The sequence below is a fragment of the Psammomys obesus genome, unplaced genomic scaffold (assembly GCF_907164565.1).
Source record: "Psammomys obesus unplaced genomic scaffold, mPsaObe1.curated_primary_1811, whole genome shotgun sequence".
Lineage (NCBI taxonomy): Eukaryota > Metazoa > Chordata > Mammalia > Rodentia > Muridae > Psammomys > Psammomys obesus.
The window spans coordinates 47,396,972-47,416,178 of NW_026587216.1; the positions used below are offsets into that span (position 1 = coordinate 47,396,972).

A 19,207-nucleotide genomic window follows, 5' to 3' on the forward strand; every position below is an offset into this window, starting at 1 on the left:
GAGCTCATATCAGAGATAGTCCCTGTTCCCATTACTAGGGAACTCACTTGAAGACTGAGCTGCCATGGGCTACATCTGTGAGGGGTTCTAGGGGTTCTAGGTTATCTACATGTTTGGTCCTTGGTTGGAGTATCAGTCTCAGAAAAGACCCCTGTGCCCAAATTTCTTGGTTCTGTTGCTTTCTTTGTGGAGCTCCTGTTCACTTCAGGTCTTTCTATCTCCCCCTTCTTGCATAAGATTCCCTGCAATCTGCCCAAATTTTGGCTATGAGTCTCAGTATCTGCTTAGATAGCTTTCTGGGTAGAGTGTTTCAGAGTTTCAGTGTTTCAGAGTCCCTCTGTGGTAGGCTCCTGTCCTGTTCCCTGTTTTTTCCCTCTTTTGATGTCCATCCAGTATGTCTTTCTGAGTGAGGATTGATCATCTTACCCAGGGTTTTCCTTCTTGCTTAGCTTCTTTAGGTGTACAGATTTTAGTTATGTTTATTCTATATTATATATCTGTGGTACATTTACACAATGGAATACTATTCAGCAATTAATCAGGAAATTTGCAGGTAAATAGTGGGAACTAGAAAGAATCATCCTGAGTGAGATATCCCAGGAGCATAAAGACACACATGGTATTATCACAACTTTAATTCATGAAATTTCTCTTTGTTGTAAACAGGTGATAATGATGTGGTTCTGCTATCCTTAGCACACACCTCTAATAGAGGAACTTTCTGTACACAGGCTATAATAAAGTTAACTCTAGGTTGATAGGCAGAGCAAGAAACCAGCTGACAAGGATTAAAGGATAGGAGGGGCTTTGAGTTGAGGGGTATTTAAGGCAGAAAGGAGAAGAAGAAGGGCTGGCTCTGTAGTGCCTTGTTTCTTTGGCTTTACCTTGGGCCTTGGGCTTTTTGGCCTTTTCTTGGGTTGTCAAGTGAGCTGGTGAGTCTTTTAGATTTTTTCCATCCAGTCTTGAGCTAAAGAAGAGAGGTAAACTGGATGCTTTTTCTGCATTTCTAAGCTAGAAGGTTTTGTTTTCACCCCAGCATCTGGTTCTTGAATCTTTACCAGTAAAATAGAACAGCTGGGATTTTTATTTTTAAAAAAATCAACAGGGTACAGAGCTAAACAGAGAATCTCAACAGAAAAATCGTTAATGCTGAGAAGCACTTAAAAGAAATGTCCAATGTCCTTAGTCATCAGGGAAATGCAAATTAAAATGACTTTGACATTCCATTGTACATCTATAAAAATGACTAAGATTTAAAACTCAAGTGACAGCACATGTTGGCAAGGATGTGGAGCAAGGGGAACATTCCTCCATTGGTGGTGGGAATATAAACTTGTTCAACCACTTTGGAAATCAATTTGGCACTTTCTCAGAAAATTGGGAGAGGTTCTATTTCAAGACCCAGTTATAACCCTCCTGGACATACACCCAAAAGATGTTCTACCATATCATAAGGACACTTGCTCAGCTAGTGTTTTAAAACTCAGCATAGGCAGTTTTATTTGTAATAGCCAGAAACTGGAAACATCCTATCTGTCCCAAAACTGAAGAATGGATAAGCAAAACATGGTACATTTATACCATGTAATATTACTCAGCTATTAAAAACAATGACATCATGAAATTTGCAGGCAAATGGATGAAACTAGAAAAGATAAACCAGAGTGAGGTAACCCAGACCCAGAAAAACAAGCATGCCATGTTCTTACTTGTAAATGGATTTTAGGCATCAGGATAAACATGCTACAATCCATAGACCCGAAGATGCTACGTAACAAGTAGGAGCTAAGGGAGGAAGCTTGAATCTCATTGAGAAGAGAAAACAAAGTAGACATTTGGGGTCCATGGAGGGAGAAAACTGGGTGGAAGTGAGGATGGGGAGGGGGAAAGCTGGGATCAAGTGTGTGGATGATGGCAGAAGAGAGAACTGGAGTCAGTCGGGGCGGCGGTTATCTCTTGGACATGCTAGAAATCTTAGACAATGGAAACTTAGGAATCTATGAGGGTGACTCTAGCTAAGACGTCTAGCAATGGGGGAAACAGAGTCTGAAACTGCCATCTCCTATACCTACACAAGAATTACAGTGGAGGGATAAGGATAGCAACCCAGATACAGAATTCATCCACAATTTTTCATGCCAACAAAAGAGTCAGGGATAAAGAGGGAGCAGAAAGTGAAGGAATCACCAGCCAGTGACTAGCCAGTTGGAGTCCCATCCCATGAGAGAGAGCTCCTGACACTATTAATAATATTCTGCTATACTTACAGAGAGGAGGCTAGCATAATTGTTATTTAAGATGCTTCACCCAGCAGCTGATGAAAATAGATGCAGGGACTCACAGCCAGACATTATGTGGAGCTCCCTGAATCGTATGGAAGAGGTGGAGAAAGGATTGAAAGAGCAAGAGAGGCCAAGGAAACCTACAAAATCAACTAACCTGAGACCATAGTTGCTCACAGAGACTGGACCACCAACCAGAGAGCATCCAAGGGAAGGACCTAGGCCCCTACACATACACAACAGATGTACAGCTTGGTCCTCCTGTGAGACCTCTAACTGCAGGAGCAGGGGCTGTCTTTCTTTTGTACATCCTTGGATTCCCTTTCCTGTAACTGGGCTGCCTTGTTTAGCCTCAATAGAAGATAAGTCCAACCCTACTAAAACTTGTTATGCTAAGGTGAACTGATTCCATGGGAGGTCTCCCCTTTTCTGAGGAGAAAGGGAAAGGCATAAGGGACAAGGAGAGAGGTGGGGAAACAAAGGGACTGGAACTAGAGATGGGAAGAGAAGTTCTGATAGGGATGTAAAGTAAATAAATTAATGAATAAAGAAAGAAAGGAAGAGAATAAAGTTTAAGCAGAGCTTTCTTCTCTCTCTTTGTTGAAGAAGACTAAATATTGAGATCAGGGACTCCTCAAAAAGAATATGTTGTAAACTTCAAAAACTCTTATTGAACATTCTTAAAAGCTACAGTTTAGAAATAAAGATGGTCCTTGGTTGGTGCCTCAGTCTCTGCAGGACTCACTGGGCTCAGATTTTTTAGCTTTGTCGATCTCCTTGTGGGGCTCTTGTCCCCTCCATGTCCTTCTGTTCCCCACGTCTTCTTCCATAAGACTCCCTGCCCTCTGCCCAAAGTTTGGCTGTGAATCTCAGCATCTGCTTCGATCCATGTTGGTGGAGCTTTTCAGAGGACCCTTTATAGTAGGCTCCCATCCTGTTTCCTTAAAAGAAATCAATCCCTCCACAGCTGTGACTTCATTATGATCAGAACAAGGGGAGGGGCCAAGATGGCAGCACCGGGAGAACACCGTGTCTGAGGAGCAGGACAACACACTTCATGCAGCGACCAGCAGACTGAACTCTGGACCCTAAAACAAGAGCGATCAATCATGATTCCCAGGTGAGGGGAGGCTCCCACAGCGTGGGAATCGGTCGGGTCCACTCTCGGCTGCCCAGCCAGAACCCGGAAGAGAACCCGGCAACGCGGGTTTTGGGTCTCCGGGCTGGTGCCGCAAGCCTGCTTGTGCCAATCACTTTCCTAGGCTGATTGGTGGGCACAAGGGTGCCTGAGGCTGAGAGTCCCAGTCGCAAAAAAAACCCCACGGGGAAGCAAAGTTGCCAGACTGGTCACAGGTCACCCAGTCTTTCCCTGGAAGGTCTCTTGAACCACAGGTACCCACCACCATCACAACTGAGCTCCCGCCACACGGGATTACAGCTGTGCAGCTGCACGCCCAACTCAAAATCCCTACTCCGTCTTCAGAGGAGGCAAGAGGCATCCAGCAGAATATGCCACAGACCACATTGTCTGTACCCCAACCCGAGATCGGGGCTGAGAAAACCCAATCCTTTTGGGCACTCCCCCAAATGCCGCCATCACCCTGCCACCGCCATCACCCTGCCGCAGTGGAGTGGAAGGATAAAGCAGCTTCACAGTGCCGGAACTCCAGTGCTGCCTGCCACTCCTAGCAAACAAACTACAGCTCGGGATCTGGGACTGTGGTCATTCTACACGTCCTGAGATTATCCTGGGTCCAGCGCAATAAGGTCTAGCAGCAAGTTCTATCACCAGTGCCCCCCCCCGACCCCTGGCAGAGAAACGCCTGCTCAGGGCTCAGGATCCGACTGAGAAGCCCCAACCCCTGCTGGCACTCCCCTGAGAGCACCTCCATAAGCTTGCCCTAGCAGAGGAGAAGGTCAGAGGGGAAGGACAGAGAGGCAGCCTGCTAAGGACACAGCACCCTCTTTCCAGCTCACCCAGCGGCCCCTAGCAGAGAAACCCAAGCTCTGGATCTGAGGACACTCAACCCTACCTGGTACTGTCTTGGGATCAGCAAACATAGATTCTACCGCTAGGCAGCTTCTGGTAGAGAGATCTGGGCCCAGGATCTGGGATTGAGTACGCTCATCCTAACTCTTTCCCGCGCCACCCAGGGGCCAGTCAACATAAACCCTCCTGGCAGAGGGAAAGGACAAAGAGGCAGCACACAGGAAAGGTGGACACCGAGTCCTGCGGCCACAGTGTCACAGAGCTGACTGTTAGCCTACCCGTGCACTTCTGCAGCAGGACCAAAACAGAGAGTACTGAGCAAGGGGAACCCCTGTGCATTCCAACTGGTCCTGCAAGAGAGTGAGTGAGCCTTCTAGGGAGAGATTACCCCAGACCCAGGGCCTCTCCACAGAAGCAACCAGACGAGATCCCTGCCACCCACACCCCTAGTGTGGGCATAATAGGGATTCTTGGGATAGCGACCCCAACATTGAAGCCTCTGCCTTTCGGGTCCACCAGGGTAATCCAGGCAAACAATCCCTGGATCTCAGTCAGAACTGTGTAATCGTGGCTTGCAGCCACTGCAATAGTCAGATAATCCGCACATGCACACTGCGCCTGCTAAAAGCACACACGAATAGCACCAGCGTCACATTCTTTACTTAGGCAAAACTGAAAACATAGTGCACACTCACAAAGCAGTGAACCTCTCTCATCTTCCTGAAAAAACAGTCCAGAAAACAGAAAGAGAGGATCATAGCCCAAACTACAATCTTGAGGAACAACCAGTGAAGATTATAAATAACCAGATGGCTAGAGGCAGAAGTAAGAACACTCCCAACAAAAATCAGGACATAATGACCTCGCCAGCAACCCCACAAAACAATGGACACTTCAATTCACTAGATACACAAGAAAACGACCTCAAAACTATGTTTCTCCAGCTATTAGAGGCCCATAGAGATGAAATGAACAAAGCCCTCAGAGAAATAACCAAAGAAATCGAGACTAACCAAGAGGAAACAAATCGTGCTCTCAGAGAAAAGACCAAGAAAATTGAGGCAAACAATGAAGAAATGCACAAAGCTCTCAAAGAAATGTCCACACACAAATGAAGGCAAATAAAGAAGAAATAAACAAAGCTCTCATAGAAATACAGGCAAATATACCCAAAGAAGTAGAGGCACAATTAGTGATACATAGAGAGGAAACGGACAAAAAAATAGAAGCTATCATTGAAAAGCAGGAGTCCACATTCAAAGAGATGAAGGAAATGGTGCAAGACATGAAAACAGAATTAGAATCAATAAAGAAAACACAAATAGAGAAAAACCAGGAGCTGGAGAACATAGAGAAAAGATCAGGCACCACAAAGGTAAGCATCACCAACAGAATACAAGAGATGGAAGAAAGAATCTCAGGAGCCGAAGATACACTTGCGGAAATTGACACGTCTCTCAAAGAAAAAATAAAATCAGAAACGTTCCAAACACAAAACATCCAAGAAATCAAGGACACCATGAAAAGACAAAACCTAAGAATAATAGGAGTAGAAGAAAAAGAAGACATCAGGCTCAAAGGTCCGGAAAATATTTTCAAGAAAATTATAGAAGAAAACTTTCCCAACTTAAAGAAGGAGATGACCATAAACATAAAAGAAGCCTACAGAACACCAAGTAGACTAGACCAGAAAAGAAATTCTTCACGTCACATCATAGTCAAAACACTGAACCTACAAAACAAAGAAAAAATTCTAAAAGCAGCAAGGGAAAAAGGCCAAGTAACATATGAAGGTAGACCTATCAGAATCACACCAGAATTCCCAACAGAAACTATGAAAGCCAGAAGGGCCTGGACAGAAATCATACAGTCCTTAAGGGACCACAGATTCCAACCCAGACTACTATACCCAGCAAAACTTTCAATCAACAGAGACGGAGAATTCAAGATATTCCAAGACAAAACCAAATTTAAACAATATCTACATAGTAACCCAGGTCTACAGAAGTTACTAGAAGGGAAACTCCAAACCAAAGAAAACAACTACATCGAAGGAAACAGAGGAAGTAGATAACTACACAACAAAAAAACAAAAGAAGACAAGCAATGAAACTCAGTGACACCACCAACACCACATCTAAAGTAAGTAACAATTGTTGGTCACTAGTTTCTATCAACATCAACGGACTCAACTCCCCAATTAAAAGACACAGACTAACAGAATGGTTGTGGAAACAGGATCCATCATTCTGTTGCATCCAAGAAACACACCTATGCAACAAAGATAAACACTACCTCAGAGTAAAGGGCTGGAAAAATGTCTTTCAAGCAAATGGTTCCAGAAAACAAGCGGGAGTAGCCATCCTAATATCTAATAAAATAGACTTTCAACCCAAGTTAATCAAAAAAGATAAGGACGGCCACTATATTCTCATCAAAGGAAAAATCCACCAAGAGGACATCACAATTTTGAATACCTATGCCCCAAATACAAGAGCACCTACATTCGTAAATGAAACAATATTAAAGCTTAAATCACACATTGATCCTAAAACCCTAATAGTGGGAGAGTTCAACACCCCACTCTCACCAAGGGACAGATCTACTAGACCGAAAACAAATAGGGAAATAAAAACACTTACAGAGTCCCTAAATCAAATGGACCTAATAGACGTCTACAGATCTCTTCATCCAAACTCAAAAGAGTATACCTTCTTTTCAGCACTGCATGGAACCTTCTCCAAAATAGACCATATAGTTGGTCATAAAGAAAGCCTCAACAGATACAAAAAGATTGAAATAATCCCTGTATTCTATCTGACCACCATGGACTTAAGCTGGACCTCAACAACAACAGAAATAACAAACAGCCTAAACGCACATGGAAACTGAACAACTTGTTACTCAACGACAGCTGGGTTAAGGAAGAAATAAAGAAAGAAATTAAAGACTTCCTAGAATTCAATGAAAATGAAGGCACAACATACCCAAATTTATGGGACACATTGAAAGCAGTGCTCAGGGGAAAATTTATAGCACTAAGTGCCTGCAAGAAGAAATTCGTAACATCACATACAAACAAGTTAATGGCCCAACCGAAAACCCTAGAAAAAAAAGAAGCAGATACACCCAAGAGGAGCAGAAGGCTGGAAATAATCAAAATCAGGGCTGAAATCAATCAATTAGAAACAAATAAAACTATTCAAAGAATCAATGAAACAAAAAGCAGGTTCTTTGAGAAAATCAACAAGATAGACAAACCCTTAGCCAAACTAAGTAAAAAGCAGAGAGAATCTATCCAAATCAACAAAATCAGAGATGAACAGGGTGACATAACTACAGACACAGAGGAAATTCAAACAATCATTAGGTCATACTACAAAAGCCTATATGCCACAAAATTTGAAAATCTAAATGAAATGGACAATTTTCTTGATAGATTCCATCTTCCAACATTAAGTCAAGATCAGGTAGAAAGACTGAACAGCCCTATATCCCCCAAGGAAATTGAAGCAGTCATTCACAGTCTCCCCTCCAAAAAAAAAGCCCTTGGCCAGATGGTTTCAGCGTGGAATTCTACCAGACCTTCAAAGAAGCGCTCATACCAATTCTCCTCAAACTATTCCACAACATAGAAACAGAAGGTACATTACCAAACTCATTCTATGAAGCAACAGTCACCCTGATACCTAAACCACACAAAGACCCAACAAAAAAAGAGAACTTCAGACCTATCTCTCTTATGAACATTGACGCAAAAATATTCAATAAAATACTTGCAAACCGAATCCAAGAACACATCAAAGATATCATCCACCACGACCAAGTAGCCTTCATCCCAGGCATGCAAGGGTGGTTCAACATATGGAAATCCATCAATGTAATCCACCACATAAACAAACTGAAGGAGAAAAACCACATGATCATCTCCTTAGAAGCTGAAAAAGCATTTGACAAAGTCCAACACCCATTCATGTTTAAAGTCTTGGAGAGATCAGGAATACAAGGCACATATCTAAACATAGTAAAGGCAATATACAGCAAGCCTATAGCTAACATCAAACTCAATGGAGAGAAACTTAAATCAATCCCACTGAAATCAGGGACAAGACAAGGCTGCCCACTCTCTCCATACCTCTTCAACATAGTACTTGAAGTCCTAGCCAGAGCAATAAGACAACTAAAGGAGATCAAGGGGATACAAATTGGAAAGGAAGAGGTCAAAGTGTCACTATTCGCAGATGATATGATAGTATATATGAGCGACCCCAAAAATTCAACCAGAGAACTCCTCCAGCTGATAAACACCTTCAGCAAAGTGGCAGGATACAAAATCAACTCAAAAAAATCAGAATCCCTCCTGTATACCAAAGACAAAAGGGCCGAGAAAGAAATTAGGGAAACAACACCCTTCACAATAGCCACTAATAACATAAAGTATCTTGGGGTGACACTAACCAAGCAAGTGAAAGACCTGTTTGAGAAAAACTTCAAGTCTCTGAAGAAAGAAATTGAAGAAGATCTCAGAAGATGGAAAGATCTCCCGTGCTCATGGATTGGTAGGATTAACATTGTGAAAATGGCCATCCTGCCAAAAGCAATCTACAGATTCAATGCAATTCCCATCAAAATACCAACTCAATTCTTTACAGACCTTGAAAAAAAGATTCTCAGCTTCATATGGAGAAACAAAAAACCCAGAATCACCAAAACAATCCTGTACAACAACAGATCATCTGGAGGTATCTCCATCCCCGATCTCAAGTTGTACTACAGAGCAATAGTAATAAAAACTGCATGGTATTGGCATAAAAACAGAAAAGAGGATCAATGGAACCGCATAGAAGACCCAGAAATAAACCCACACACCTATGAATACTCGATTTTTGACAAAGAAGCCAAAACCAGTCAATGGAAAAAAGACAGCATCTTCAACAAATGGTGCTGGTCCAACTGGATGTCCACATGCAGAAAAATGAAAATAGATCTATATTTATCACCCTGCACAAAACTAAAGTCCAAGTGGATCAAAGACCTCAACATAAAACCAGATACTCTAAATCTGTTAGAAGAAAAAATGGGGAACAACCTAGAACTCATTGGCACAGGAGACAACTTCCTGAACAGAACACCAACAGCACAGGCTCTAAGAGCAACAATCAATAAATGGGACCTCATGAAACTGAAAAGCTTCTGTCAAGCAAAGGACACCGTCATCAAAACAAAACGCCTGCCTACAGATTGGGAAAGAATCTTCACTAAACCTTTATCTGACAGAGGACTAATATCGAGTATATACAAAGAACTAAAGAAGCTGAAAAGCAGCAAACCAAGTAATCCACTTAAAAAATGGGGAACAGAGCTAAACAGAGAATTCTCGACAGAGGAATATTGAATGGCAGAGAAACACTTAAAGAAATGCTCATCCTCATTAGACATCAGGGAAATGCAAATCAAAACGACCCTGAGATTTCACCTTACACCCATCAGAATGGCCAAAATGAAAAACTCAAGGGACAATACATGCTGGAGAGGTTGTGGAGAAAGGGGAACCTTCCTCCACTGCTGGTAGGAATGTAAACTGATACAACCACTCTGGAAATCTATCTGGCGCTTTCTAAGACAATTAGGAATAGTGCTTCCTCAAGACCCAGCTATACCACTACTAGGTATATACCCAAAGTTTGCTCAAGTACACAAAAGGGATATTTGCTCAACCATGTTTATAGCAGCTTTATTTGTAATAGCCAGAACCTGGAAACAACTCAGATGTCCATCAACGGAGGAATGGGTACAGAAATTGTTGTATTTTTACACAATGGAATACTACTCAGCAATCAAAAAGGAGGAAATCATGAAATTTGCAGGCAAATGGTGGGACCTAGAAAAGATCATCCTGAGTGAAATATCCCAGAAGGAGAAAGACAAACACGGTATATACTCACTTATATAGACCTATATGATATGATAAACATAATGAAATCTATACACCTAAAAAAGATAATCAAGAGAGCGGACATGGGGTAAGATGATCAATCCTCATTTAGAAAGACAGATGGGATGCGCATTGAACCTATGACAGGAGTCTATTGAGCGCATTTGAAAGACTCTAACTAGCAGTGTTTTCAAAGCAAAGACTCATGACCAAACTTTTGGCAGAGTACAGGGAATCATAAGAAAGAAGGGGAGTTAGTCTGATGAGGAAAGGATAGGAGCTCCATAAGGACCAAATATATCTGGGCACAGGGTCTTTTCTGAGACTGACATGCAACCAAGGACCATGTATGAATGTAACCTAGAACCTCTGCTCAGATGTAGCCTGTGGTAGCTCACTAACCAATTGGTTTCCCATTTGAGGGGAACAAGGACTGTTTCTAACAGGAACTCAATGACTGGCTCTTTGGCCTCCCCACCCCCCAAGGGAGGAGCAGTCCTGTTAGGCCACGGAGGAGGGCTTTGCAGCCAGTCCTGAAGATACCTGATAAAACAGGATCAGATGAATGGGGAGGAGGTCTCCCCTATTAGTGGACTTGGCAAGGGGCACGGTGGAGATGAGGGAGGGAGAGAGGGGCTGGGAGGGAATGAGGGATCGGGACATGGCTGGGATACAGAGTTAATAAAATGTAACTGATAAGAAAAAAATAAAATTCAAAAAAAATAAAGTCACGTGAGCATAAAATTTAAAAAAAAGAAAAATGATCAGAACAAGGTGATATGCTCCTATTGTCCCTACTAGAAAAGAATCATATCCTCACTAGGGCTGTCAAGAGATCAAATGAAATGATCAAAAATTAGAGACTAGAAGGAAAAGTCCAAGTACTAGAAATGTATAAGAATTCCAAACAGTGGAGGTTTCTGACATGAATTTCTAAGTATTGAAGACAATTTGTAACAACATGATGGTCTTTATTGTAGAAATGCAATCTGAGAAAAATAAAGTGAATTCTAGAAAGGAAAATATTGTAACAAAAAATGGGAAAGCCAGTAGCTTTGTAAACAGTTTAGACACATAGGTTGTTTGATAATTGGAAGGTAGATCAACATCAGATGGAAACTTGATGGCATGAGCAGGAAAAAAAAATCAACTATTGAAAAAAGAGGCCATGAATTAAAGGAGGAGAGTGAAAAAAGGTGTAGGGGAGGGTTTGGAAGAAGTAAAGGAAAGGGAGAGATGTAATTATATTATAATATAAAACAAAAATAAAAGAAACAAATGAGGTATTTATTACAGACCCAGCACGACAGTGAGGGAGAGGGAGGAACACAAAGCAACAGCAGAAAAAACAACCATGTAGCTTTTTCATTAAAATTAATAAGACAAAAACCTACAATTTCATTGCATTTTGTCAATTTGAAATAAAAATAAACTAAATATTAGCCGCATTAAAGAAAAAATTCAAAAATTATAAATACGGGAGAAATTAACGACATCTGGAGTTAAAAGAAGAAAATATTCCTTTCAAAAAGGAAAAGAAAATAGGTAATTTTATTTTGAAAACTGAAGGAAATGCTTAAGAATATAGCTAGATTGTTACAGTGTTTGTGTAACTACAGGAAGTCCTTGATTTGGTCCCCACTAACATTTAAACCCAGCTGCGATGGTGCATGCTGTAATTCCAGTACTCAGGAGTACAGCAAGCAGACTGGAAGTCAAGGTCACCTGAGGGTCATACACAGGGAGTTAGGCCACACTAGGCTACATGAGATCAGATTAGCACACACACACACACACACACACACACACACACAATTTTTGATTTTGATTGCACAAATTTTTCTGTGATCACTTAAATTCCATGATAGAGAATGATTTTTTTATACAACCCAGTAAATTAAGGATCATTTTATAGTTTCTGGGGAAAATGTGTATCTAGCCACATAATGTTCAAAAAAAAAAAAGATATTATACAAACAGGTAACTCAAGTGGGAAAAAAAACCATCTGACTATATCATACAATAACCAGAATAAGTGCCACAATTAAGAGAAAAAGAACACTAGACTTAAGCACAAATCCAGATTGATTCAAACTGTAAACAACAATAACAGAAAGCTCTTCTTTTGCATCTAACCAACTACTTCGGGTAATATGAATAGACGTTTTGGTTCTAAGGAAGATGAATAAAGATTGTTTGGTTTAAAAAAAAAATAGAAAGAAACAGAGTTCCTCAAATAAGCTAGTGGAACTATTTGGCACAAGCTCATTCTCTCCTGACAGTTACTATTGACCGGCATTAACTCAATTTTGCCTCCTGTGTGAGTGACTTCCATACATCCAGCTTACTCCCTGGTGCTTTCTGTTTTTCTTTTCAGACATTTAGCTGAAGCAAAACATTTCTCTCAGCAGGTATTTAGATGCAGGGATACATTTGATGTGTCAGCTCTGAGCAGTCAATCTACCTTTTAAAAAGTCCCAACAAGTCAGAAAACAGACATTTCCTTGATAAATTCTAATTAAGAATTTTGAAGACAGAAACATGCAAAGGTTATAATTAAGGAAAGGAATTTCTGTGTGAATCATAGGAGAAATGCCAGCACACTGATGCCCACTCGCTGACAGCTCCAACACTATTCAGTGTTGGTAATTGTAAAAGTTACAAGTTCATATGGGTCCTACCAGCACCTATCATATCAGCCCTGATTTGCCATTATCACAGCAAGGACATCAGTGGTATGTACTCAGGATTTACAGTAGGTAAATCTATATGTCATAGAAACCATCCATACATACCAAATTCCACGAGCTTAATACAAAATATCAGACATACTGCTTTCAATTCTCTATGAAACCAACATGTTTCTTATCTGAAGCATGTCATTTGAAAATGTCCATGCACAATTATGTTTTTACAGGCATTCAATGAATAGAGGAACAATGTTCTAGAAATAAAAAGATTAGTAAACAAGTTCTTTTTAATTTCTTATTGATCACAATCATCTCAGGAGGAAAAATTAAACATTTTAAACATACTAAATTCTATTTATCTTAAGTTTTCTCTTTCAGTGTTTGTGATAAAACACTGACCAAAATAAAAACAACAAACAAAACAAAATACTTGGGACCAAAAAGGCTTTATTTCAGCTACAGCCTGCAGCCTGTCACCTAGGGAATCCGCGGCAAGAGCTCAAGGCAGGGAGTGACACAGAACCATAGAGCAATGCTGCTTCCTGGCTTGCTCAGCCTGCTGTTTTATACACCTGTTTTATAGTCCATTTGCCCATACTGGCCACATCGTACCACACCAAGCCTTAGTGAGGAAACGTGCCAACAAAATGGCTGACGGGCAAATCTCATGGCAGCAATTTATTAGCTGAGGTTCCCTCCCTCATAGATGATGGTAGTTCATGTGAAGTAGACAAAAGTAACCAGGTCTGCTCTCTAAAATATATGTTTTAGTAATGAAATATGTCAAATACATTACATTTGACCATATAGACTGACGAGGACATCCTCTAACTAGACTAGTTTTCCAGTAAAGGGCAGAGAACACCAACCCACCCACAAAAACCTTGACCCCAATTTTACCCTGCCTGCAAGATGTGCAGGGATAAAGGCAGAGCAGATAGAGCAGAGACTGAGGAAATTCCAGGCCCAACCCATGAGTGCAGACCCCTGATATTAATGATACTCTGCTAAGCCTGCAGATAGGAGCCTGTCAGAGTTGTCTTTTGAGAGGGGCTACCCAGCATCACCTAAAAACAGATGCTGAGACTCACAGCCAAACATTGGTCTATGCCTCCGGAGTCTTGGGGAATACTGGGAGGAAAGTGAACAGGACCCAGGAGTAACAGGAGCTCCACAAGAAAACCAGCAGAGCCAACTAACTAGGGCCCAGAAGGGTTTGCTGAGACTGAAGCATCAACCAAGGACCATGCATGAACTGGACGCAGGCCCTCTACAACGATGGGCAGCTTAGGCTTTATGTGGGTTCCCTCGTAAGGGAAGTGGGTACTGCATGGGACATGGACTTACTTGCTAGGTGTTTGATCACTTTCCCCTTGCAGGACTGCCTTGGCAGGCCACAGGAAAAGAGGACAAATTCAGTCCTGATGCAACTTGATGAGCAGGACTGTAGAGGAAAGGGAGTTCGCCTTTTCTAAGAAAATTCGGAGGGAGTAAAGGCGGAACAAGAGAGGGTGGGACTGAAAGGGGAGGATGGAAAGGGCTACAAGGATATAAAGTGAATGAAATAAATAAATGATAAAAATTACATTAAAGTTTAGCAAGAGGCCAACTTTCACTTTCTAAGAGATTAAAATCAAAATAAAATAAAATAAAATATGAATGAAAAATTCAAGTCACCATTTAGAAAAGCAAAGGGCATCCTACACTGAAAGTTCACAAGATATTTTATAAGCCAGCAGTACAAATTATAAACAAAAGTTGTAATTTGATGGAAAGTTAAATTAGACGATGCCAAAGTATGTGCTAGTTAAAAACATTTAAAAAGAAACAAGAGTTTCTGAGGTTTTGAAGAAAATGATTTGTTTTGCTTGGGATCAAATTCATAGTAAGGTTATTACTTCAGTTTGCTCTAACCCGAAGAGCTGAGTGATTTCTAGAGTGAAAAGTTCAGATTTCTGAGGAAATTATTAGAAAATGTAAATACTCCCTATGTGCATAGATTTACATGATTAATTTTCCTAAAATATATACACTACTAAAAAAATCTATAAATAATCAAAAAAAAAAGTCATTAAAATCCCAATGACTCTCTTCACAGACATAAAAACACCAATATTCCCCAAGGTAGTTAATTAGAAACTTCTGTTTTGGAGATAAGCAATACCTGATTGCTAGTTATATTTTAGAATGATATCAGGAAATTTGCATTATACTGGGACAAAAGGTAGACACAGACAAATAGAATAAAATACAGACGCCAAAATTAAATCTGCACAGCTTCTAATTTTTAACGAAGGTATGAAAAACATACACTGGATATAAGTTTCTGCAACAAATGTGCTGGGATGGGAAGATGGGTTGGTGTGGAAGGTTCTTTCAGAGCAAGAATGAAAGGTGAGGACCAGAGTTTGCACTCCTAGAGCCCAGTCAAGTAGGCATGGCTTCCTGCCTGTAATTCTAGCTGTCTGAAAGTGGAGACAGGGGATCCACAGAGCACGCTGGCTAGCTACCCAAGTCATATGGGTAAGCTCTGAGTTCAACAGAGAGATCCTGTCTCAATTAATCACGAAGAGGAGTCAAGGAAGAATTCAGTATCAACCTTAGGTCTACTCACCCACCCAAATACACAAGCGTACCTACACAAATGTAAACAATTATACATATGTCATATGCACGTATATAAGAAAAAATAATTTTAAAAAATTAAATTAGTTCTGGGAAAACTGAATTTCTACAAGCTGAAAAACAAAAGTAGATCCATATCTCTCACCATGCACAAAGGTCAAAGACCTTAATGTCAGACATGAAACTCGGAATCTACTTGATAAAATTGTAGGGAAGGCATTTAAAGATGTAGACAGAGACAAAGACTTTCTTTGAAGGTTTCAAATTGCTTAGGAAATAACTAAATGAATTTCAAGAAATTGAAAATCCTCTTCACATGAAGAGAAACAATAAACAGGCAAAGAGCCTGAGAGAAAATCTTTGTCATCTACACTTCTGAAGGGAGATTAATATCTGAAAAAGGTAACGAATGCAAAGCCATAAATCCACAAAAAAAAAAAAAAAAAAAAAAAAACAATTGATAACTGGGAAAAAGAAAGATGAAGTATGTATGGCCACTAGATAAATTAAAAAAAATATTATTCCACATCTGAGAAGCACAGATGAAACACACACTGAGTTTCCTCCATCAGTACCACTAAGCAATATGGAGACTCATGACTGCCCTGGATTAAGAAACTAAGTGTAGATTCACTACAACCCTAGCAATCATTAACTCCTAACAACTTTAGTCACCTGCATTGGTGCCACAAAAACAACCCTCTCCACAATCAGTCAAGGAAGGAGAGACATCCACAGGGCCCTAGCCTTTCCCATTGCCTATTGACAGATTCTGAGAGCTCAGCAGTCACCTTCTTCACTTATATGCCCACTGCTGAGCTCACTGGGTTCTAACAGATACCTCCAAAACCATGGTCAAACACACAACCCTGGTTAACCTCAAATGGTCACAAAACAAGTAGGCATGCATTCATGTATGAAGTTTTTCAGGTGCACTAAGGAAAAAGAGAATCACAGAAAACCTTGCCACATTGGCCTTGAATTTGAATATTAACTGAAGATGCTGTCTGGGAGATCTGTTGACAAGATTCCTGTCAGGCTGGCTAACCCAAATAGGCTTCCTCCTGCTGTCAGGCCCCTGAACTTTTGCCATTTTCCCTAAAAAAGATGCAATCAGAAGTTCTTTTATCAATCCTCTCTTAGTCTCTTTCCAGTTTGATAGTAATGTCTTTCTCATACGCACACCTCATAAGATCCCTTTGAATTGTAATAATCAGGGAGTATAAAACCTCATCTCCAAGCACCAATGAATACTTGAAGATGGCCCAAGCATGCAGCACCCTGACGTCCTCCGGTACCTTTCCACTAACTCATCCTCACACTTACAAACCTTCTTAGCTTCTGCTTCGGTTAAGCTGAGTTCAGTTTCTTTTCCCCACGGAACAGTCTCAAATACATAATTTTCCATGGCTACTTAGTATGCCCAGAACAAACGGTCTTTGACATTGTGGTGCTGCTCCATAACCAGGTTAGAAGAGCTGCTATGGGCAAGCATAAATACAAACATCAAAAGGGAAAAGCACAGGGAACTAAGTCTGCTGTTAGTAATAACAGTACACACTTTACCACACAGGATCCCTGCTGTATGTTAACTCGGGGAAACATTGTCAAAGCAATCATATTAAACCTTACTTGTTATCGTGACGCATAGCTGCAGTGACCTAGAACTTTCTTTTTCAATAGATTAAGGTCGTAATCTTTTAAAATATTTCAACAAGTACCTTGTCATTAAATGCAGTAATTCATAACTAGTGTATTTCAACATCTGCCCTGGCCTTGCTTGTCTGAGACAATTTTTGTGATACATTTCCAAATGTATCAGATTATTTTATTTTATCACCACCCATTAGAAAAAGAACTTCAATTGTACTTAAAATATCAAAGTTCAGCGATGAATGTTTTGAATTTCAAAAGACTTAATCTTGAGAGTGGTATGGGTTACAAAGAGCAACCTTGCTTAAATGCCAGAGTAGATAATATATCATATTGTTCAAATTAAAACTGATAAGCTCTTAGTTTTAGGTTTCTTCTCGCCCCTTCATGAGGCTTATGGTATTTCATTCTTGCTGGAAACAACTACTACATCTGTCCTGGGAACTAGCTGGTGGTGGAAAGTAGGAGATGAGACTTCAGAATTGATATTTCAATTACATTTGGTAAAGTAATCACTAAGATATTTGTGTTTTGTGACTTGAAAATTACCTTACATCAGTCCATAGGATAATTATTTCCAAAAACAAACTAATGGGTTAAAAAAATTTTGCTAAAACTGCCAATAATGAAGGAGATAAAGTATTTAGCCAGATGTAGTGATGCATGCCTATAATCCTAGCACTGAAAGGCTAAAGATAAAGGTAGAGGCCTGAAGGCTAAAGAGAAAGAGCCTGTCTCAAGGGAAATATGTTTAAACTTATAATAAGTCATGAATGAACTATGATTTTATCTATAGAGAAAAAGAGAACATGAAAGCAGGTCTACATACCATTAACAATTATTGTAATGTGTGTGTGTGTGTGTGTGTGTGTGTGTGTGTGTGTGTTTGTGTGTGTGTGTGTGTGTGTGTGTGTGAAATATCACATCTAGTCCTTATGATTTTTTGGGTTTTTTTTATTAATTACATTTTATTCATTTTGTATTCCCCCATAAGCCCCTCCCTCCTCCCCTCCTGATCCCACCCTCCCTCCCCTTTCTGCATGCATGCCACGCCCCAAGTCCACTGATATGGGAGGTTCTCCTCTCCTTTCTGATCTTAGTCTATCAGTTCTCATCAAAAGTGGCTGCATTGTCCTCTACCTTGGCCTGATAAGGCTGCTCCCCCCTCAGGGGGAGGTGATCAAAGAGCAGGCCAATCAGATTATGTCAGAGGCAGTCCCTCTTCCCATTACTATGTAACCCACTTGGACACTGAACTGCCATGGGCTACATCTGTGCAGGGGTTCTAGGTTATCTCCACGAATAGTCCTTGGTTGGAGTATGAGTCTCTGGGAAGTTCCCTGTGTTCAAATTATCTTGTTCTGTTGCTCTGCTTGTGGAGTTCCTGTCGCCTCTAGCTCTTACTATTTCCCACTTCTTACATAAAATTCCATTCACTCTGCCCATCAGTTATCCATCAGGCTCAGCATCTGTTTTGACAGTCTATACTGCAGAGGCTTTCAGGGGCCCTCTGTAGCAGGTTCCGAGGTTGTTTCCTATTTTCTTTTTCTTCTGATGTCCATCCTCTTTGCCTTTCAGGATGGGGATTGAACATTTTAGTTAGGGTCCTCTCTTTTGCTTAGTTTGTTTAGATGTACAGATTTTAGTGGGTTTATTCTATGTTGTATGTTTATATGAGTGAGTATATACCATGTGTGTCTTTTTGCTTCTGGGAAAACTCACTCAGGATGACCTTTCCAGGTCCCACCATTTACCTGCAAATTTCATGATTTCCTTATTTTTCATTGCTGAGTAATACTCCATTGTATAGAAGTACCACAGTTTCTGCATCCATTCTTCAGTTGAGGGGCATCTGGGTTGTTTCCAGCTTCTGGCTATTACAAATAAAGCTGCTACAAACATGGTTGAGCAAATGTCCTTTTTGTGTACTTGAGCCTCTTTTGGCTATATGCCTAGGAGTTGTATGGCTAGATCTTGAGGAAGCGCTATTCCTAGTTGTCTGAGAAAGCGCCAGATTGATTTCCAGAGTGGT

The 19,207-nt window shown here is 40.6% G+C and overlaps 1 protein-coding gene across 1 annotated transcript in view; it reads right to left on the bottom strand.

Moving 5' to 3' along the window:
• Cnbd1 (cyclic nucleotide binding domain containing 1) overlaps positions 1-19,207 on the bottom strand; it is a 411,690-nt gene that overhangs the window by 282,171 nt on the left and 110,312 nt on the right. The gene's annotated exons all lie outside the window — the stretch shown is intronic.